Source organism: Salvelinus alpinus, chromosome 15, assembly GCF_045679555.1.
Source record: "Salvelinus alpinus chromosome 15, SLU_Salpinus.1, whole genome shotgun sequence".
In the NCBI taxonomy this organism is placed as follows: domain Eukaryota; kingdom Metazoa; phylum Chordata; class Actinopteri; order Salmoniformes; family Salmonidae; genus Salvelinus; species Salvelinus alpinus.
In genome coordinates this window covers 53,041,277-53,065,493 of record NC_092100.1, presented here as the reverse complement: position 1 = coordinate 53,065,493, position 24,217 = coordinate 53,041,277, and the positions used below count along the sequence as shown (strand labels likewise).

The window sequence follows — 24,217 nt, the reverse complement described above, 5'->3', positions numbered from 1 at the left end:
TCATTCATTGAATTCATCATTAAGTCCAAAAATGGATGTAACAACTGCTGATTGCCTCTAATGACCTTAGTATGCTCTTAGGCTGTACTGTTTTGGATTGGTTTAAATCTCTCAGTCTAACTGACAGATGGGTATCTCGAGCCACCGGGTTGAGGCTGAGGGATGCATTTCAATGTGCTGTCACTTTAAGACCAAACGTCTGGAAAGGGGAGGGGAGTCAGCAGAGGGAAAAACTGGCAACAAATGAGGAGCAGTGTATGTGCAGACACAGTGACACCTTTGGTGAGGAGAGTCAGAGCGGGGGAGTGAGGCAGGCAGAGGGAAAGAGAGTAAGAGGGCTGGGAAAGAGAGACTGAGATCAGAGAGAGCGAGAGAGAGATGGAGAGAGGGGCGAATAGCCTCACCAGACGACTGCCATTATAATTAGTGTTTACGGGAACTTTTTTGAGAGCTTAATGATCTGCTCTTGTGTGAGTCATGGAGATCATTTAGACTGGTGGCAACGTGCAGCACAGAGCATCGTCAGAACGCCTTCACATTCACACAGACAGCAGGCAGGTGAGTGTGCCTATCACTTCATGGGCTTTCTTTCTTTCTTTTTGAGTAACTATCACTTGTTACTATACTATTACCATGTTATTACAATTTTATTCTGTGCTGTAATGTAAAATGCTCCCACAGGTATGGTATTTTATACCCAAGTATGTTTTGGTTGCATTAAATATTGAACTACTGTTCCGTTGTAAAACCCACTCTTCTCTCACTGAGACTTGCAGCTCATCTGTCCTGAAAATGGCTGTATATCCCAGGATTTATCATGGCTTTGCCTGGTGACACAAATCCCCTTCCTCTCAGTGATGTGGGAATAACTTGCTCTCCTCTCCCTCACAGTTTATAATGAGCTGGGGGTACTACTGGTCTCCTCTCTGTCAGTCAGGGTGTTTTTCTGGCTGTGACTTTGACCTATAATAGCATCATCTAATGGTATCATATGTTGTGGGCTCTTCTCCCTGTCAGACTGAACAGATTTGAGCGGCTTCCACTAAGCACATCATGTTGTAACTTGCCAAACCAGTTGCTATTAATGTTGGTTCCCTTTATGACCCACTTCACCTGTCATACCCAAGTGCTAGACAGAGGCTGCATCCCAAATGGTACCCTATTCCCTATATAGTCCACTACTTCTGACGAGGGACGTATTGGCCCTGGTCAAAAGTAAAGTAGAGCAGAGTAGTGTAGAGTAGAGTAGTGTAGAGTAGAGCAGAGTAGTGTAGAGTAGAGTAGAGTAGAGTAGAGCAGAGTAAAGTAGTGTAGTGTAGTGTAGAGTAGAGTAGAGTAGAGTAGAGTCTTTATTAACCCATGGGGCAATTCATTTTGCAACACATAGTAAAAACACATTGAACACAGAAAAATAACTATACAGCAATATGTACACAACTAACAGTACTCCTTCAGCTTATTGAGAAAGCTGATAGCAGCTGGCATGAAGGAGAGTTTTGAGCCATTTTAAACTTGGGGAGTGTGTACTGTATCTGCGCTCTGGGGGAAGCAACATAAATTCATCAAACAAGGGATGCTGGGAGTTCCTCAGAATGGATTGCGCCTTACATATGACTGGTGTCTGTAGTGCACTACATTTACATTACATTTAAGTCATTTAGCAGACGCTCTTATCCAGAGCGACTTACAAATTGGAAAGTTCATACATATTCATCCTGGTCCCCCCGTGGGGAATGAACCCACAACCCTGGCGTTGCAAGCGCCATGCTCTACCAACTGAGCCACACGGGACCTCGCCGTGAAGTCCAGCGGGTACAGACCACGCCGTGAAGTCCGGCGAGTACAGAACACGCTGTGAAGTCCGGCGGGTACAGACCACGCCGTGAAGTCCGGCGGGTACAGAGCACGCCGTGAAGTCCGGCGGGTACAAACCACGCTGTGAAGTCCGGCGGGTACAGACCACGCCGTGAAGTCCGGCGGGTACAGAGCACGCCGTGAAGTCCGGCGGGTACAGACCACGCCGTGAAGTCCGGCGGGTACAGACCACGCTGTGAAGTTCGGCGGGTACAGACCACGCTGTGAAGTCCAGCGGTTAGAACCAGATGGTGGCATCTCCTCTGACCAGAATATTGGTTGTCAATAACACTTCGCAGACGATTCAACACGTTGAAACGGCCACACTTCGTCAATACCCAGCAGGTGATTAACGGCTCACGGCCATGTCTTGGTGTCCTATAGGAGAAAGGCAACTGTCTTTTCAACGTGATGTCATGTATCAGTCACAACGAGTCCCTGTGGTGCCACACACAACCACCCAGGGAGTCTTTCATTTTAAATGTTTCCATTTTAGAAATTATACAAAGTTTGAACAAGACACTCTGGAACCCCCCACCAAAGCCACAGTAGAATCAGTACCATTCTACACTACATAGGGAATAGGGTGCCATTTGGGCCTCAGTTAGAGTAATCTTTATATACAGCTCTCTCTCTGGTGCTAGACAATAATTAATGGACCCCTTAAAATGTTAAAGTACTTTTATTGGAGATTGGAGTTACCTTCAGACAGTGAAACCTCTGCTCATCAGTTTTGGTGTGCGACTCAAGTGGCACCCTATTCCCTATATAGTGTGCTATTTTTGACCAGAGACCTATCGGTCCTGGTCAAATGTAGTGCACTTAATATGGAATAGGGTGCCATTTGAGACACAACCCTGTTTCGGTAAAGGACATCCCTGGGGCTATTTTTATGTATTTTGGCCAGACTGCTGGATAGTCATCAACGGCTGCCCTGAGTGTAAATGGAGCTTATCTCTTTTATTGATCCCTGTCTATTAGTCTCACCATAGACCACAAACTTATTAAGGCCTAGATTCAATCAGATGAAGCGTTAACCGGCGGTAGCCGGCATCTCCATAGCCGGTGTTTGGGCGGATGTCGGGGTTGTAACTGCATTAGAGCTGTCAAATCGGTGAGCAGCTGCTCATGTGGTTGTCACTAAGCCATACACATTCCAGTAGAGGTAGAACACCGGGAGCGTTTGCCGATTTGATAGCTCCAACACAGTTACACCTCTGACGTCGTCTAACTAAAAACAATGAAACTGCTATGCAACTGTCGGTTATCGCGGGTTAAGGCGGAACTGATTGAATCTGGCCCTAAAATCTGGGATACCGTTGCACTGTAACAGCAGTCAGTGTTGACTTGGCCCAAAGGCTGGCAGATGACGATATTGAGTCGTGTCATCTTACTGTCCAAAGGGAATCTATTCAGCTGGCTATACACTAGTTTCCCCCATAGACCGGTTCGTACATAAAACATTCTCCATTAAGGTGGTATTTGTATTTTGTATTTGTATTTGTTATGGATCCCCATTTGCTGCTGCCAAGGCAGCAGCTACTCTTCCTGGGGTCCAGGAAGAACAGTTATAACATTTTTAAAACATTACAATACATTCACAACAGATTTCACAACACATTAAGTGTGTGCCCTCAGTGTGTGCCCCCTACACTACTACCACATATTTACAACACAAAATCCACATGTACCTGTGTGCATAGTTATTGTGTGTTTGTATGCATGTGTCTGTGCCTATGTTTGTGTTTCTTCACAGTCCCCACCATTCCATAAGGTGTATTTTTATCTGTTTTTTAAATCAAATTTTACTGCTTGCCTGAGTTACTTGTTGTCAAATAGAGTTCCATGTAATCATAGCTCTATGTAGTACTGTGTGCTTCCCATAGTCTGTTCTGGACTGTGAAGAGACCTCTTGTGGCATGTCTTGTGGGGTTGCATGGGTGTCCGAGCTGTGTGCCAGTAGTTTAGACGGACAACATTCAACACCTCTCAGAAATAAAAGTAGTGATGAAGTCAATCTCTCCTACACTTTGAGCCAGGAACGATTGACATTATTAATATTAGATCTCTGTGTACATCTAAGCGCCAGATGTGCTGCCCTGTTAGGTGCCAATTGCAATTTGCCTAAATCCCTTTTTATGGCACCTGACCACACGACTGAACAGTAATCCAGGTGTGGCAAAACTAGGGCCTTTAGGACCTGCCTTGTTGATAGTGCTGTTAAGAAGGCAGAGCAGCACATTATTATGGACATACTTCTCCCTATCTTAGCTAATGTTGTATCAATATGTTATGACCATGACAGTTTACAATCCAGGGTTACTCCAAGCAGTAGTTGAGGTTTAGGGTTTAGTGAATGATTTGTCCCAAATACAATGCTTTTAGTTTTAGAAATATTTAGGACTGACTTATTCCTTGCCACCCATTCTGAAACTAACTGCAGCTCTTTGTTGAGTTTTGCAGTTGTTTCAGTTGCTGTAGTAGCTGATGTGTATAGTGTCGAGTCATCCACATACATAGACACTTTACTCAAAGCCAGTGGTATGTCGCTGGTAAAGATTGAAAAAAGTAAGGGGCCTAGATACTACCTGGATTATGTTGGAGAGGCTTCCATTAAAGAACACCCTCTGTGTTCTGTTAGACAGGTAACTCTTTATCCACAATATAGCAGGGGGTGTAAAGCTATAACACATCTGTTTTTTCCAGCAGCAGACTTTGATCGATAATGTCAAAAGCCGCACTGAAGTCGAACAAAACAGCCCCCACAATATTTTTTATCATCAATTTCTCTCAGCCAATCATCAGTCATTTGTGTAAGTGCTGTGCTTGTTGAATGCCCTTCCATATGTGTGCTAAAAGTCTGTTGTCAATTTGTTTATTGTAAAATAGCATTGTATCTAGCCATGCATCCCTTGTATCTAACTCGGACGACACTGGGCCAATTGTGCGCCACCCTATGGGACTCCCAATCACGGCCAGTTGTGAGACAGCCTGGAATCAAACCAGTGTCTGTATTGACACCTCTAGCACTGAGATGCAGTGCCTTAAACCGCTGAGCCACCCGGGAGCCCAAGATAATGCTTGTCTTTCATATATTGGTTAGATATACTTCAATGTGTAGTGTCAACGTTTGTTGTTGGCATGTCATGCCTTAGATTGCACATCTTGCCAATGAAAAAATCATTAAGTAGTTGGCAATATCAGTGGGTTTTGTGATGAATGAGCCATCTGATTCAATGAATGTATCACATTTCAGGTAAGAGCCAGATGCAGACAGTGTCGAAGTAACAAAAGTGTATTACTAATACAGGGGCAGGCAAAATGACAGGTCAAGGCAGATGGCAGTAATCCAGATAGGGTGCAAAAGGTCCAGAGTGGCAGGCAGTCTTAGGGTCAGAGCAGGCAGTTGTCAATAATCCAGTGTGGTGGGGCAAGGTACAGAACGGCAGGCAGGCTCAGGGTCAGGGCAGGCAAAACAGGAACTAGAACAGACAGGCGCAAGTGGAAAAACAAAACTAAACGAACTGGCAACAGACAAACAGAGAACACAGGTATAAATACACTGGAAGATTGGCGACACCTGGAAGGGGGTGGAGACAAGCACAAAGACAGGTGAAACAGACCAGGGTTTGACAGAAAAATGGAGCTCCAATGCTTTTTACTACCATTCTTTATGTCATTTATCTTTGTTTCATAGTGTAGTTCTTCTTCTGTTTATTCAGGTTAGTCACATGATTTCTCAATTTGCAGTACGTTTGTGCCAATCGGTTGTGCAGCCAGACGTGGTAGTAGTGTCCCAACAATGACATGTGTATAGGGGACATATTGGAGGGGCAGCAACCCTTGGTCTGTTTTACCCTGTAGTCACTGCAGGTTTGGAAGCCTTTGTTAAGGCCTCTAGAAGTGCAAGTGATTTTAAAGAAAACATATTCATATATATTTAATATGCTGTAATATGTAAAACAGAGATGGAAACTCGAGTCTGTGAGTCTGACTCGAGTCGCACTTAAGTCGCAAAGAAAATGACTTGCGACTTGACTTAGACTCGTGATTAATTGACTTGAGACTTGACTTGGACTCTAGATGGGAGACTCGTGAACAATGCAAGTCAGTACTGGGCAAGTCAGTTTTTGTTGTGCATTCTGTCAGATAACATGGAGCAGGCGGCATTGTAACACAGAGAAAGTCGTTTAATACAGAGGGCTGAAAAGCGTTCTAGAATGTCTGCGTTCTGCAAAAAAATATGCAGACAACGACGTATCTATTTCAATTGGAGGATAGTGGTTACTCATATTTGCACTTTGTCATTATTTGATTGAGCGGACATTGTGTATGCTATTGCTATATAGATCGGAAACATTAAAACGCAAGCAAAAGTTAAGCTATTGTTTATCTTAAGTTTATCTTAAGTTAAGCTTGTTAAGACAAGCAAAAGTTAGCTATTGTTTATCATAGTATGTGAAATCATGTCATATTTAAATAATATGCTGTAAATTATATAATTATGACAGTGTTTGGCAACTAACTTTACATTTATGAAATTGTCCAAAAAAGAATGTCGGAAATGTCTGTTTATTTAAAAAATGTATTTCTAAGCGGACATGGTTTCACATTGACTGTTGACCTAGTGAACCGTCTTAGTAAACTTAAAGAGCAACTATTACGTTTTTATTTTTTTAAATTAGGTTATAGGGTGGCATTATTAAAAATGAACAAATATTTTATAAAAAATGTTCTGGCCACTTTGATGAAAAGAATAGGTCTCTGAAGTGGTTTAGCCACGCGTCCTCCAAAATACAGTTACATTTTTGTGTGCCTATGACGTAGGAGGAGGTAGACATCCGACTAGTGCCTTGCGGGAATCTACGGAAATCTTATGTCAGAGAGCGGTTAACTTTAGCTTTCAGTTATTAACAAGCTATAATGTTGAACTTTTTTGTGTGTGTGGTGGTTGCTCCAAATTGTATGGACACAGAGTGGTTAGATTTCCACGCTAAAAGAGCACAACTTTTCAGGCTTGGGTGAGATTTGTGCAGGTGAAGAGGCTTGACTTCACTGCTGCTTCCGTGCAGCCCAAACACTCCGTGTGGCTGGTGACATGATTGAGTACAAAATAGGATCCAGGACCAAGGATCGGTGCTACCTCAAAGATAGGGGTGCAGTATCTGCACTCTTGTCCATCGTATGAAAGGCCGCTTCGACCAGCGGTGCGAAAACTAACGTTACAAGATGAGGAGTGTATGTTGTGAATTTGCCTGTGAGTGAGTACAGTGCTACCTACCTAACCTTCTTGGCAGTTAAGAAAGTTTAGCTCGTTTGCCACCAGCTAAAGTTAACCAATCTTGCAACCCATCATCGGGCAAATTTCACATTTTGTCCCAGTTTTCTAGACTAGATTGTAATTTACTGTAAATTCTTATTTACATGACAGCCTACACCGGCCAAACACGGACGATGCGGGGCCAATTGTGCGCCGCCCTATGGGACTCCCAATCACGGCCGGTTGTGATACAGCTTGGATTCGAACCAGGGTGTCTGTAGTAACGCCTCGAGCACTGAGATGCAGTACGTTAGACCGCTGCGTCACTCGGGAGCCTGTTAATGAATAATGTTAACTGCGAGCTAGGTACAGTAACGAACGATAACTTTAGCCTATGTGCAGACTGTTGCTGGGGGAAAAAAGTCAGATGACGTTTCCACCTTCATTGACTACATTTAAATTAATTGTAGGTGTTAACTTCCAAGATGCTCTTTAAGAATCTTCCATTTTAATTTTTGCAGTCATTTGTACGTCACTGTAGTACTACAGCTAAACAATCGTAATCAGCAACAATGTCATCAGGTCAGGTTTTGTTATTAAACTTGATTACAAGAACCTGCAGTATAATGCCAGTGGCAAAAAACGAAATGCTATTTGCAAAACTTGTGGAATTAACATTAAAGATGCTGGATCAACTACATCTAACTTCATCCGACATTTGAAAACTCACCGCAAAAGGTCAGTTAGGCTAGCTAGCCAGCAACGTTACAATGTGGTTAGACTAATAATAGCCTGTTTAGCAGATGCCAGTTTGATATAGCTAGCTTTCTAGTGTGTCATCTTTTACATACCTGGAAATGTATTACTGTCAAATATTTATTGAAAGGTTAAGAGGTGGGTTGTCAGATAGCTAGGCCTACATGTTAGCAGAGATGATTAAATTACATCTTGGCGATAGGCATATCACTCTGAGATGTAATATACTTTCTGTTGTAGCCTGGTCCTAGGAAGTAACTTAGTATAAAATGAGAGTTCAAAGCATGCAACTTCTTGGACATTTCTGCTGAAAAATCCCATATATATTTGTTTGTGTCCTTGTACTTCCATCTCAAGAAGGCAACAACTATCCACCATGTTGTTCATCTGCAGTTTCACTGAATTCTGCAAAGCAAAGGTGGCCAGCGCAGGGACAGAAGGACAGAGCAGCATTGACTCATTCTTGACCACCACAGGTGTCCATGTGTACAGCCAGGGCCACCCCAGGCAGAAGGCCATAACAGAGGCTGTAATGCAAGACGTGATAATTTCCTGCAACCTGCCTATGTCCTTAGTGGACCTTCTCTCATTTTAGGCATTTCATGTCAGTGGTAGATGACAAATATAGACCAGTAAGTAGGCCCACATTGACCAGGCGCCTACATGACTTAACACTGAACAAAGAGGCTACAATCAAAAGTGCCCTAGAGAAGACAGAATCAGTGTCTGTCACTGTAGATATATGGACTGACAGGACCATGAGGGGCTTCATGGGAGAAAGGGCCCATGACATGGTCCACGGAAGAGAAAAAAACAACACCCAGACTGGAGTCAGTTCTGTTGAGCTGTGATAGATTCACAGGTTCACACATTGGGAAAAGAATCACTGATAAATGTGAAGTAATATGTGATCATTTTGGCATAAAACATGAATTTGATATCTTATGTGATAATGCTGCAAATAAGAAAAAGGCCTTCCCAGTTTGTTTCCCCAAAGCAAGCAATGATGATGATGATGACGATGTGGATAACTCCAGCCTGTGGGAAGAATTGGTTGAAGAGTACAATGCTGATGTTGAAGCTATCCAAACCAACAGCAGGCAACAGATCTTACAGTGCTTTTCCCATTCATTACAACTGGTGATTAGAGATGGACTAAAGGAAACAAAAAATCATAAACAGTGTGATGGCTAAGGTAACTCAACTTTGCAGCTCACTACATACTACCTGTGGTCTGAAAGAAGCATTTGAAGATGAGTTCGGAGCCAATCGTAGTATCCCTGCTGCTGTGTCTACCAGATGGAATTCCATCCTCCGGCTTGTTAAAGCAGTCACCAATCTGAATCAACAAAGCCTCAATACTCTACTTGAGGTCCAAGGACATAAGGAGCTCTGCTTATCACCAAGGGAATGAAGCCAGCTATTGGATCTAGTGGACATTTTGGACCCTTTTGTCCAAACGACCTTACTCAGGGGGAGAAAGTGGTGACTCTCAGTGCTTCCCTTCCTTGTGTACTGTCACTCAACTATCATCTGCAAAGTATACTGAGCACAAGCCGTCACCTAGTCAGTCTAGTAAAAGCATTGCAGCAGTCACTCAAACGCCGATTCCAGGGGGTGTTTGTGAATGTCAGAATGGAGCACTCGGATGAACAGGCAACAAAATTTCCATTTGGTGACAATGTATACATAATTGCTGCACTTCTGGACCCATCATTCTGCCTGTTCTGGCTTGATCATGATGTCCTCAAACCACATGAAGATAAAGCTGAATTGAAGGAGAGTCTGAGTGGTAGGTACAATGCATTGCAACATGCAACGTTTTCTATGTCACTGGCATTCAAATAATATATATTTTTTAATGTATAATGTACACTGTTATATTCTTGATCATATACTGTACATCATATACAGACCTAGTTTTGGCTGAGGCATGGAAAGTCACCGTTACGGAGAGCAGTAGTGGAGAAGAAGAAGAACAACCACCTGCCAAAACCTCCAGAATGTTCTCTGGCTACCGCAACAAGATCAGCAAGAAGAAAGGAAACATAAAATCATCTGTCAGAGCAGAGATTATTTGCTACATTCAAGTATCTTCTGATGAAAAGGAAGTTGATTGCTTGGAATTTTGGAGAATATATGCAAAAGACTTTCCAAGGCTCAAGCAGGTAGCAATGACAGCGTTGGCTGTGCCTGCCACCAGTGTCCCAGTGGGGAGAGTTTTTAGTCATGCGCGCTCATCGTGCCGGGCTCAGTGCAAGAACGCTGACAACTTGACCTTTCTGAAATGTAACCTGCCTGCAACAGAAATGTTCTCTGTCTTAGGGCACAGGATGTAATTTGCTACTTGTTAGAGGAAATTGTATTTCTGTTCTTAAGTGTCCAGGTCTGTAAGTATATTTTAGGGATAAAGCTCATTACGTTTGATATATAGGACATTTTAGTAGTGCAGTTATTGAACAGTTGTCAGTCATTTTGGTTTACTTTCATACTTGTCATTTATCTGCCCTCACCTACAGATTTTCTGTTTGTGTGACATGAAATGAAGTGAAATATAGATAATGTCTGCCACAAAATACCATGCACTTTAAAATGTTATGTTTGCTTTTTTTCATATCCGGTACAATTACTTTTATTAATGTAAACTGTCTACATTTTAAAATTACATTTATTTTTATTTAAATAGTTCCTGATGTGCTTTCTTTCATACGAGTATGGACTAATGACCAAGGGAGTCTCTTCAAATAATTTACAAGGTTTATAGACCTAACCCACAGCAGGCAGAAAGCCATTGCCAAAAGGGACTTGAGATTTGACTGAGACTTGACCCTAAAAGACTTGAGACTTGACTTGGACTCTACCTCAAAGACTTGTGAACATCTCTGATGTAAACACATTACCTGGCAACAAACCTTCTTGCACCAATCCCATGCAATTACCGTAAAATACTGTAAAATACAAACCCTGCCTTCCCTCAATGAATTTAATGAATTCCTTTACTAATTCATCCATTTATTCATTCATTACAATTACGGAATAAAATATTACAGTAAGAGTATCTGTACCATAAAACTGATTATGGTAACATGCTGTACTGTAAATGTACAGCATTATAGTAGCAGCAGAGTTGCCAGCAAATTACTGTAATTGTATAATACCGCACAATTTTTCTTAATGTAAAACATTATACAGCATCCCTGCTGTAAAGCAAAATTACAGTATCTACCTGGCAACTCTTACAGGAGAAAGTTTCACAGTGTTGCACAGATTATTTAAACATTTCTGATTTGCATTAAGTCTGTTGTGTCAACTGACTGCCATGGAATGTAGGGTGATTAATAATTGAAGTCGGAGTGTAAATATGTTGCAGTCATGACCACAGGGTTTTTGAGATGCAGCTAATGAGTGTGTCAAATTTGAAAAACAAACTGGGGAGTAGGGCTAGAAGACCTCAGGTTGAACAAGCTGAACAGGTGACCAGTATCTGTGTTTCACCTGTTTAGTCCAAAAATAAACACATTACTCCACCCCACCAATGTACAAAACATAAGGTACACCTGCTCTTTCCATGACATACACTGACCAGGTGAATCAAGGTGAAAGCTATGATCCCTTATTGATGTCACTTGTTAAATCAAATAAAATCTCATTTTATTTGTCACATGCGCCGAATACAACAGGTGTATTCGTAGACCTTATCATGAAATGCTTATTTACAAGCCCCTAACCAACAATGCAGTTCAAGAAATAGAGTTAAGAAAATATCTACTGAATAAACTAAATTGAAAAATAAAAAGTAACACAATAAAATTACATAACAATAACGATGCTATATACTGTACAGGGGATACCGGTACCGAGTCAATGTGCCGGGGTACAGGTTAGTCGAGGTCATTTGTACATGTAGGTAGGGGTAAAGTGACTATGCATAGATAATAACCAGCGAGTAGCAGCAGTGTAAAAACAAAGGGGGGTGGCATTTGATCAATTGTTCAGCATTCTTGTAGTTTGGGGGTAGAAGTGTAAGGGCCAACGCTGGAGACGAGAAACAAGTACAGAGATTGAACATTTATTGGAAAACGGACATCAAACAAAACAAGAACAGTGTCTGGACAGAGGGAACCAAACGACATTACGACAATAATGCTGACACGGGGAACAAAACTGAGGAACAGACAGATATAGAGGGGTCCAGGTGAGTCCAATGAGCGCTGATGTGTGTAATGATGGTGACAGGTGTGCGTAATGAAGGGCAGCCTGGCGCTCTCGAGCACCAGAGAGGGGGAACGGAAGCAGGAGCAGGCATGACATGGGCGCTGGACAAGCCGGCTGAGGCTTAGAAGCCCGACGAGCCGGCTGAGAGCCAACTTGACACAACTGTTGGAAGCATTGGAGTCAGCATGGGCCAGCATCCCTGTGGGACGCTTTTGACACCTTGTAGAGTCCATGGCCCGACGAACTGAGGCTGTTCTGAGGGCCAAAGGGGGTGCAACTCAACATTAAGAAGGTGTTCCTAATGTGTTGTACACTCATTGTACATAGATCCCAGACAATATTGTGTCTGTGGCTTTTAGGCTAACGTGAATGTTTGTTTTATTTCAATTTTCAGATGCATGCCTTTTTGATCTGTGAAAGAGTGGCTAGCCGGTTAAACATATTGGCACAAAGGTTAAGCTGTCAAAGTAAGAGCTTCTTGATGTATTTTTCAATCCTCTTATTTCAATACAATCTCCTCTGATCGATCATGTGTTTCACTCAGTAAGCTCTGAAGACACAGATCCTATTAAGATTTTAAAAGGATTCCTTTGTGAGGAATAGAAATGTAGTGAAGAGACATCCAGAGCTACAAGCCAATCATGTTCACTAATGGGTGGCAGAGACTGTCATTTTATCAAGCAATCTGAAGTAGCCTATCTTTTTGTGGAAACAAACAACAACTCAAGAATTAGGCTGAGCACTTACTGTCTTTTCAGCCTAAAGTATAGGCCTATTACCGTAAGTGAAATGTTCTACTGTGTGTTTGTAAACTCAGCAAGAGAAGAAACGTCCCTTTTTCAGGACCCCGTCTTTCAAAGATAATTCGTAAAAATCCAAATATCTTCACAGATCTTCATTGTAAAAGGGTTTAAACACTGTTTCCCATGCTTGTTCAATGAACCATAAACAATTAATGAACATGCACATGTGGAACGGTCGTTAAGACACTAACAGCTTACAGACGGTAGGCAACACTAACAGCTTACAGACGGTAGGCAATTAAAGTCACAGTTATGAAAACTTATGACACTAAATTGGTCTTTCTACTGACTCTGAAAAACACCCAAAGAAAGATGCCCAGGGCCCCTGCTCATCTGCGTGAACGTGCCTTAGGCATGCTACAAGGAGGCATGAGGACTGTAGATGTTGCCAGGGCAATAAATTGCAATGTCCGTACTGTGAGACGCCTAAGACAGCGCTACAGGGAGACAGGACGGAGAGCTGACTGTCCTCGCAGCGGCAGGCCACGTGTAACAACACCTGCACAGGATCTGTACATCCGAACATCACACCTGCGGGACAGGTACAGGGTGGCAACAACAACTGCCCGAGTTACACCAGGAAAGCACAATCCCGCCATCAGCGCTCAGACTGTCCGCAATAGGCTGAGTGAGGCTGGACTGAGGGCTTTTAGGCCTGTTGTAAGGCAGGTCCTCACCAGACATCACCAGCAACAACGGGCACAAACCCACCGTCGATGGACCAGACAGGACTGGCAAAAAGTGCTCTTCACTGACGAGTCAGGTTTTGTCTCACCAGGGGTGATGGTCGGATTCACCCAGGCCTGTACTCTGGAGCGGGATCGATTTGGAGGTGGAGGGTCCATCATGGTCTGGGGTGGTGTGTCACAGCATCATCGGACTGAGCTTGATGTCATTGCAGGCAATCTCAACGCTGTGCGTTACAGGGAAGACATCCTCCTCCCTCATGTGGTACCCTTCCTGCAGGCTCATCCTGACATGACCCTCCAGCATGACAATGCCACCAGCCATACTGCTCGTTCTGTGCGTGATCTCCTGCAAGACAGGAATGTCAGTGTTCTGCCATGGCCAGCGAAGAGCCCGGATCTCAATCCCATTGAGCACGCCTGGGACCTGTTGGATCGGAGGGTGAGGGCTAGGGCCATTCCCCCGAGAAATGTCAAAGAACTTGCAGGTGCCTTGGTGGAAGAGTGGGGTAACATCTCACAGCAAGAACTGGCAAATCTGGTGCAGTCCATGAGGAGGAGATGCACTGCAGTACTTAATGTACCACACCAGATACTGACTGTTACTTTTGATTTTGACCCCTCCTTTGTTCAGGGACACATTATTCCATTTCTGTTAGTCACATGTCTATGGAACTTGTTCAGTTTATGTCTCAGTTGTTGAATCTTGTTATGTTCATACAAATATTTACACGTTAAGTTTGCTGAAAATAAACTCGGTTGACAGTGAGAGGGCGTTCATTTTTTTGCTGAGTTTATAAGATAATGTGGATAAAGAGTCTCTACCAAGTCATTAACCAGTTTATATCTAGTTTATTCCACATTTCCCTCTTTGTTTTGGCCAAAGTCCATTATATAAAATCTTTGGTCATGCAGAATATAATACTTTTCTAAACACTTATACATTAATGTGGATGCTATAATGATTACAGATAATCCTGAATGAATTGTGAATAATGATGAGTGAAAAAATGCTAACTATCCTATTTTTGTAATGGTGAGAGGTTGTCTTGGGGGTATGATATTTGTGCGTCTGTAACTTTCTCACTCATCATTATTCACGATTCATTCAGTTCTATCCGTAATCATGGTAGCATCCACATTCATGTAGAAGTGTTTAGAAACCTATTCTATTCGTCTTTACAATAAAAGTGACTTCAAAATGACACAATACATTGTTCACCATTAATTTCTATTGGGCACAAAATGATCTCAAACAGTAAACAGTAAAGAGTCACAAGCTTGATGTAATCATTGGGTGCTATGAATATGGATGAAAACACCATCAAATTAAAGCTGACAGTTGGCACTTTAACCTCGTAGTCATTTCAAATCCAAAGTGCTGGAGTAGAGCCTAAACAACAAAACATTTGTCACTGTCCCAATACTTTTGGAGCTCATTGTATCAACAGTACTGCCACAGCAGCATAACCTTTTATTAACACTTGATAAGACTTGATTTACATCATCATCAATATACGGTCTGATTGGCTGATAGCCTGCACATAGCAGAGAGAGGCAGAAAGAGGGAGGAGCGGCTGTATCTACGACCTAACTCCATTCGTTCTTCAGTTGGGAGGTGCACATATGTCAGGCCAGCAGTAACGCAGGTAGTCTAGACACTAAATAACCACCATATACAAAAATATCCACACAAGCCACTATCATGAGTTAGAAGATCAGTTTTGGGATGAGTTACTTGGAAAAGTAATATATTACATACTTCTCATTGCATTGAACAAAATAAATGCGTTATATTACTAGTGAGATCACATTGCGTTACTTTCATCAAAAAAAATGAATCTCTAAATTGCACCGTTTGTTTGACTGTCACAGGGAGCCAGGCGAGCTGCATGGGCTCTACCAAAGACAGGACACTTACTAACTCAGGTTTGATCACCGCTATTCGGCGGAGAAAAAACGTTCCGAAGGGGAAGGCGTAGTGTTTGAGTGTTGAAGTAGAGGTGGTTGAGCAACCCTGGGCTGTGACTGGAACAGAGATGGATGGAAAGGTAGGGGGGGTTAGCGGTTGAGGAGGATGGGATGGAGTGTAGCGACGGAGGGGGGGAAAGGTGGAGGAAGAGTTGTGCGAGTAGATGTGCAGAAGAGGAAGATGGAGGATCTTTTGCAGGTCTCGTCGGGGGAGAGTAGTGACGAGGGAGGTCCAGTTCGCAGTGTTGCATGGAGAAAAGTGGAGTTCTACGTGTTGGTGAAGTGAGTCCGATCGCGTTGGCCAGTCATTTGAAGAGTCAATTCGGGGAGGTTGCGTCTGCTAAAGTCTTTGTGGTGGAAGTTTGGTGGTGTTGTGTATCGATGCTAAACAGCATGGGTTGGCTCTCAAACTCAAGCAGGTATGTAAACGTGTGGTTGATAGTAGCATGCCGGATCAAACCGGATGGAATTGGGTAAAGGGAGTTCCAGAAATTCTTAACGTGAAGTAAATAAAGGACCACTTGAAGGGAGGCTCTCTTGTTGAGGCAAAGCGCCTCCAGATGACACGAGATGGTAAGGAGGTGGATAGCCTGTCAGTGCTACTAAACTTTGAGGATCTGGTACTGCCAGAAAAAGTTAGGATTGGGTATATGAGTTACTATGTGCGAATTTATGTTTTCCCGAAACCATTGCGTTGCTATAACTGTCAAAGGTTTGGGCATGTGGCAGCGTTATGTGGGTGAGAAGATGAATATGGGGATTGTGGAGACAGGGTCCGGTTAAAGTGCTGTGTGGCATATATTATTCAGGACCCTCATCTCTCAATGTTGCGTACGAACAGCAGTGTTCGTAAACCATACGTGCGATCATTTCTAAGCAAAGTGTGGGATTTATCAATTTGTACTGATACTTGAGAATGTGCGTAAATTTAGCACACCTCTGACCATGCTATTTTTGCACAGCACCTTGTGGTAGAAAAGTTAAACTGCTTATGAAATACCACCCACCAAATGGAGAAAGGATTGACATACTGGACCGAATCATAAACCATGAAAGAAAAAAGATAGTACATTAATAGTTTATTCATGCATTTCTTTTATTGACACTTAAGCTACTTAAAGTTTTCTCAGGGTGCTATTGAATTTATATACATGAAACCATTTAAGCCTAATTGAATAATAAAGTCAATCTGAAAGAGAGTGGAATGTAAGGTTGGAGGCAATTTAGTTAAACCAGTTGAATAATATTAAAGGCAACACTGTTGTGACTTGTCCAAAATGGCAAATCTTGCATTGCTGGAGGATCCGGCACAAGCTGCATTACGCAGGGAGCGTGTTTTCAATGCGCGTGCAGATTTCTTTTGCTGAGAGCGACGCTTGGCTTATTAGTAGATTTCATTTTCCAAGGCATATTTTATTGTATCTCTGCAATCAACTCTCTCCAGTATGAGTAAGGGAGACGAAATACAGCAATGCCGTCCCAGTGCATTACCCAAGTCGTCTCCACCCTGGGATTTTTGGCCACTGGAACATTCCATGCGAGATTGCGGATCGGTCAGGCATTTCACAACCAACCATGTGCCGAATATTGCCTGCAGTCCTTCATGGCTTTATTTCATTGACCCCACAATACATACAGTTTCCGTACACTGCCGTGCAACAGGCCAGAGTGAAAAGGGATTTCCATACCATAGCTGGATTTCCCAATGTTGACTGCACCCACATCACAATAAAAGCACCATCATTTAACAAATTCAACTTCATCAACAGAAAAGGTTTCCATTCTGGCAATGTGCAGGTCATCTGGGATTCACATTTGGCTTTGTTGAATGTAGTGGCCAAATGGCCAGGGGGGGGACACACGATTCATTCATGGTGGAGAACCGTTCAGTCGGCCTTAACCTCCAGGAAGGAGCTGTTGAGGATGGATGGCTTATTGGTAAGTGACTTGTTTTATTTGCAAGGTTTTATTTGCCATGTTAGACCTCTACTGGGAAACAATATCTGAATATCATAACTGCAGGAGACTGGGGCTACCCATTAAAAACATGGCTGATTACTCCCCTCACAAACCCCTCAAACCAACAAGAGGCAAGGTACAACCAAGCCCATGCATGCACAAGAACAACATTGGAGCGCACCATAGGCCTGCTGAAAGGGCGTTGGCTGTGCTTGTCTGGGACAGGAGGCACACTGCAATATCAGCCTAGCAAGGTTTGCCTCGGAAATGACATTCCTTCAAATACCATTACGTGAATGTAATACATTGTGCAAATTCCTTTTTAGGTTTGCTACATTGTCAAGGCTTGCAGTGTGCTCCACGACATTGCAATCAAAAATGGCATTCCACTGAATGATCCACCATGATCCATGAGACCCATGCCTGACAGGGTGTGTTTCCCACCACCTATAGCTCTGGCACTGAGGACAAGAGTCAATATCATACAACTGTTTTAGGTATCTGTTCTTCCAAATATTGTAATCAAATAGACAAGGAAAACACATTTACATTGCACCAGAATTTATTGTCTCACATGTTTGACACAATCAACAAGTTCTTTCAATGATTGATTTCTCTCTCCCTCTCAGGCCATTGCGTACGTCCTCCAGCTGCTGTTGGAGTCCAAGAATTGATGTGTTGATCTCTTCTTGTTGTTTCAGGACTGTGTCAGTTAAAACATGTGGCGCAGCTGAAGCGCTTGCCAAAGAGGACATTCTTCTTTTCTTTGTCTTCTATGATTTCTCCATGTTGGCGGACAGAAATTTGTGACATTTCTTGTAGCTTTAAAGGGAAGGTTTGTGACCATAAATGTTCATTTGGGGCGGTTCTTTATGTAAAGGAGACTTCGGAAGTAGTGATTAAGTCAATCTCTCCTCCACTTTGAGCCAGGAGAGATTGACATGCAGATGGGACGCACACATCTGAGCCCACAGGAGCGTGACAGGCGCATGAGCGAAGGCTGCTGCCTCTACTGCAGAGGTCTTGGCCATCTCCGTGCTACATGCCCAGAGCTGACGGGAAACGCCAGAGCTCGCCAGGACTGGGAGAGACCATGACGAGCTGTGCAGTTACCTCCTGGCAACCCAGTCACCATCTGTCACTACCTGCAACACTCCACTGGGACAACCGTCAGCACCAGATTCAAGCCTTCGTGGACTCCGGGGCCGCAGATAATTTCATTGATCAGGACTTCGCCATAGAATTTCAGATCCCTGCGTGAAGTGTCCCATTCCTCTGCAGATTCAAGGCCTCAATGGACGGCCCATTGGCTCCGGTCAGGTGGAATATCAGACCAAGCCCATTCTACTGCAGGTTGGGCTGAACCACTCAGACTATTAGTTTTCTTTTGATCACTGCTCCCGGGAGAACTCCCTTATCCTAGGGTACCCCTGGCTAGCGCTACATAACCCACTATTCTCCTGGTCCATGGGACACCTGCTAGACTGGGGTAAGAACTACCAGACTAAATGTCAAAGACGCCCACCAAGAGCCTCGCCGTGTCTTCCTGCATCCATTGAAGACCAAGACTTCTCCGCTCTCCCTCCCAAATACTTCGACCTCCAGTAGGCCTTCAGTAAGATCTGATTAACCTACACGGATTTCCTCAGGACATTGTCTCGGATCGTGGGCCCCAGTTCGTTGCACGGTATACGAAAGCCTTCTGCTCCCTGTTGGGGGCGTTGGTGAGTCTCTCCTCTGGGTTCCACGACTTGTTGATGGTCGTCCGCCCTACACTGTCCAGCGTCTGTTGGAGGCTCGTATTGTCCGAGGTACCCTGCAGTACCTGGTGGACTGGGAGGGCTACGGCCCCGAGGAGCAGGCGTGGGTGCCTGCCTGGGACATCCTGGATCTGGGACTTGTTCGGGATTTCAACCAACTACGTGGTGGTCGCCCTTGGCTCCGCGGCTGGAGCCACTCTTAGAAGGGGGGGTACTGTCATGGTTCCACCTGTCACCAGAGGGTGGCAGAGATCATCCTAGAGGCAATTATGGCACTCAGGTGTGCTCTATTACTCATGGTGTGTTTTCTGTTGTGCTTTGCAGAAGCTTGAATTGTTTACTCTGTGCGGTTGTTTCCTGAGTGAGTTTGAGACTTAGTGTTTGTTGTCCTTAACCACTGATTCCTCGTCTGGTCTCTTCTCTGCGCCTGGTTCCAACCCCACCATGTCACACAATGGATCTGGATACTGCTTTCAAGCTAATTTATGCAGCATCAGTAAAGATGTGGTCGATACATGTTGATGATTTCATTCCTGTGATGTTTGTAACTACCCTGGTAGGTTGACTGATAATCTGAACCTGGTTGCAGGCACTGGTTACAGTTGGAAGCTTTTTCTTGAGTGGGCAGCTTGATGAAAGCCAGTCAATATTTAAATCACCCAGAAGATATACCTCTCTGTTGATATCCCATACATGATCAAGCATTTCACACATGTTATCCAGATACTGACTGTACCAGTCAGGAGGAGATTGAGACAGTGGGAAAAAGTTGATTTACTCTGTTACTCATAAGAGTGATCTGACTACTTAGCATGTTGCTTTTGTAATGTATTACCCGCAACACTGTAGATGATTACGAATATTATATTATGAAGTTATTGTTTAAGAGCATTGAAGATGCTTCTTCAGTCATCAGGACACATTTTATTTCCATCTATGCTTTTGGGGCCCGATTCAGACATAGGAAATGTATGCCTTTCTTATGGGAGTTTTCAGTACATTTATCTAAAGCCATCCCTTTAAATACTGTGTACCTTAATTTGAATTTCCCCAACAGACTCAATATAATATATAGAGAGAACGGGTTCTGAATATTAGGGATCAATGAAAGAAATCCATTGAAATATTTGTATATTCATTTTTGTTTCAGTACCAATTGGTAGATGTAAAAATACTCTCATCTTGTAGATCATTTAGCATTTAGGGTTAGCAAAGTAGTTATGAATCATAAAGAAACAGGTTTGGAGAGCCTTACACACAAAATATATTGCTGAATTAAAAAAAAACGGTTTAATTCATTCTAAAAGTTGCCATATTCAATTGTTCAAACCATTAAATATTGGAAGGTGAGAAAAGTGTACAATAGGGTTTGATAAATAGTCCTTTAAATCTACCCTACTAATCATAGAACTGTGATGACAACGGCCCAGTCGCCATGAACCGTGCCACAGGCTCCAGGTTTAAACAGCTATGTCTGGTCTGAGTTCCATCATGATTCAAATAGGCTACATGTCCCAAATCATTGCACAATGTTAGCCTAATATCGTCTACTATAGCTAGCAACCCTCAGGAGCAACTACAAGGATGTGACAGAGGAAAGGAAGGTAAACGGAGTGTAATGGAATGATGCAAAATTTAGGCTACGAATTGGAGAAAACTCACTAAAGTGACAGTTATAAATGTATGTGGGAATTACTGACGGTGGCTACCAATAGTGGCTAATATTTAACATGATACAAATGTTTAAAAAAAAAAAGAAGAAGAAAAGCCTGGGCATATACATAATTAAAACATTCTAGAGCGCATAAATTAACTCGGTAGGTCCGGCACTACAGAAGCCTATCGCTTTGGTCTCCAAATTCCATCCCTGCAAATTATGAGGAAATACCATAACAATTCTGAACGGCACAGCTATTTATACTTAAAAAAAAGATTGCTTGTTTTCCGTTTTTATTCAAATTAAAAACCAATCAAAAACCAAGCATAGCCTCCACACCCCTCAATAAGGGCTGTTTTTTTTGTCCTGGCAAATGCAGCATATCAACAAAAGGTTTGACCCGTGAGACTGCTTTGAAATAAATATGAATCACCAAAGCTTTATTCAAAAATCAAGTTAGGAAGCAGCGTTAGATCTTTGTCCAGGTCCTGTGAAAAGTTTGGATGTGCATAAAGCCTCCATATTCTACATTATATTATATGCCCACGGGGAGCAATTATGGTGCCTGTAACTGTATTTTAACATAACCTATTTAAAACAAGTTGTTGTTTAGTTTTGATTAGAATATAATTATTCACTCTTTTTAAGCCTTGTCAATAGTGAATTTAATCTTGCTTATTAACATAATGCAATTTACAGTAGGTCTAGCCCCTATATCAGTGTGAATGCCATGTTTAACAATATATTTCCATATTGAAGCCATGCAATTAGACTTCTTACAATGTGGACTGCAAACATGTTCAACATATTTAGCAAAGATTGGATAGGCCTATATACATTTTATTTTGGGCTATTTAATTTAACAAACTACGATATAATGGAGTAAAATTCAATATATACCATTACCGCCATTGCTAAGATTTACCATTTTGTTAGGTTTACCTACAATAGCGTCCGAGATGTAGATGTAACACTACATACAGTGTAGATGTAGATGTGCATTGTGGAAGGCTCTTTCCTTGACCCAGGTTTACCTCAAGTCAGAATGCACAACCGAGCTTCTACACTTTTAAGGAAGCTGTGTGGCTTTTGAAGAATTAATAAGCCTGCCTTATTTGAATGTGTCGAGCGTTGCAGGCAGTCTCTAGAAGCCCCAGTTTCACATTATCTTGACAGTGCCTTTGATGATCACTGCTAACATAGGCAAGAGGGAGCGAAGCATCCGACAATACAGAGAGAGTCAGTGGAGACCAGCTCTACTGATCCTGACTGAGCTTTATTGTCTGGCCCCTCCCCAGCATCGCACCTTTGGCTTAGCTGGAATTATATACGACTGACTCATAGCATTCATGCACACATTCTCTGGAGTCATTACCGACTGAGATTTGTGGGAGGAAATGCTAGACGGGCTGTAACTCCTACGTGCCAGCTTTAGTGAATCACAGACATTTCAGATGTGATTTCTAAATGGGAAAAGAAAACAGGTTCCAGACAGTCTACCAGCTGTTACTTACAGAGAATGGACCCCCATCCCCGGTCCGTTTTCTGTGGTCTGGCCTCAGGTGTACCAGAGCTGAACCTTCAGTGATGCTTTTATTCATCTGAGTGCTGTTGTTTTAAACAGGGTGAAACTGTGCGTGAAACTTTGAAAAGACTTACACTTGATTTAATCACATAACCTGTTGATGGATGCAAAAGAGCTGAAACAGCAGAGCAGCGTGCAAGTTATCGACCGGAGGAACACACTTAGAATGGATTTGGTGAGAACAGGGAAGAGACTTTCCAACCGCCTGCAGTGAATTTGTAATCCAGCAGTCTTTGAGGAAATGTCGGTGGCAGAACTGGTCTCTCATTACTCTGTCAGACAGACAGGCCTGCAGAGGAGCAGATTGGAAACTCGACAGACATCAGGCTGTATTAAGATTCAGCCTCTCCTCAATGCCCCCAACAGACAGTTGGGTTGAAGAGAGAGGGATTCTTGTTTAGTGAGATTTCGTCTGGGTATGTGACACCGACCATAATATAATGACTCGGATTAGTTGAGTCCGGCTGTTCAGTGGCATTTTAGTTAGTTGTTGGCGGTGTCGTTGTGGCAGAGTTTAAGCTTGCCTCCTCATTCACTGCAGAACTTTCTGCATGTAGTCCTTGTGGAATGAACAGTGATTGGATTTCCACACTTATTTCACAAGCTGATAATACAAAACACAAGCTGTGTTTGTGACGGCAAAGCAGACATTGTTAGTTATGTGGATACAGGACGAGTACTAGGGGGAATAACACGCCTTCATCAGTGTTCGTCTTTGATGACAGAGTGTCACCGATAGCTGCTGCTGGATCATGTAAGCTGCCTGACGTACTCTGCTCCTGATCCTGAACCCAACTCAGACACTTCTGCTATTACATTCCTTCACATCTCTCAGCCTGTCATTCTGACTCTTCCTAGGTTTCCTGGAAAGATGACATTTCCACTCTTCATGTCAGTTGAGCCACTACGTGTCACGTTGGTTTAGATTACAACGCTGCCCTGCAGCCTCTAACTACAGCTCCATTAGAGGGTTTGTGTCTGGTGTCACGAACCCCCTGTGTCATTAAATCGACACTGTCTGTTGCGAACAGTTGTTAATACAACTGTGTTAATCAGTCATTACAATTGTTTTCCTTTGCCTCACTGAGATCAGACCTGCAGGACCCTCTGATGTTACCACACCATTACACCGGCGGTCACTGGAGACCAACATCTAATCGAGGCCTGTATATTGCATCTTTCAATCTTCTCCTACTATCTCCCGAAAGACTCCTGAAAGACTGCAGTGTTTTGTATTGGTGGTCTTTGGGTTGTAAACACAAGTTGACTACTGGATTGTGTAAGGGAGGGAAGTGACGCGAGGCTTGTGAATACAGATTTGACATGGACAGGGCAAATTACTCAACATGTCAGTGTTCACATCAATGTAAATGTGCTGGAGTTAGCACAATACCATATTCGTCCGTAATAATCCGCAATAATATCCTACCTACTAACGTGCTTTCCTGTTGTGTGTCCACAACCATTCTCTCACATGTAATATAAAATCCGAAATCAAAATAACTGCTTTTCTGACAGTCTGATATCATCACTATTCTCTTCTTGGCATTTGAGCAACAACACACATTGTCATGTCTCCAGAATGATCTATGGCAAGTGTGGTCCCTCGGGGCATTGTTGCATTATTGCAAGTGTGGTCCCTCGGGGCACAAGAGGGCCATTCGTTATTGGAAATGTAACTCGGAATAGCTGGAAAGTTCCCGATACTGCC

At 43.0% G+C, this 24,217-nt stretch overlaps 1 protein-coding gene across 1 annotated transcript in view; it reads left to right on the top strand.

The window, feature by feature from the left end:
• Positions 1 to 255: 255 nt before the first annotated feature.
• Positions 256 to 24,217, top strand: part of LOC139540319 (alpha-1,3-mannosyl-glycoprotein 4-beta-N-acetylglucosaminyltransferase C-like) — a 30,369-nt gene continuing 6,407 nt past the window's right edge. Inside the window, exon 1 of the mRNA XM_071344061.1 lies at positions 256 to 558. The gene's annotated coding sequence lies outside the window, so the exon portion shown is untranslated. The remainder of the gene's footprint in view (positions 559 to 24,217) is intronic.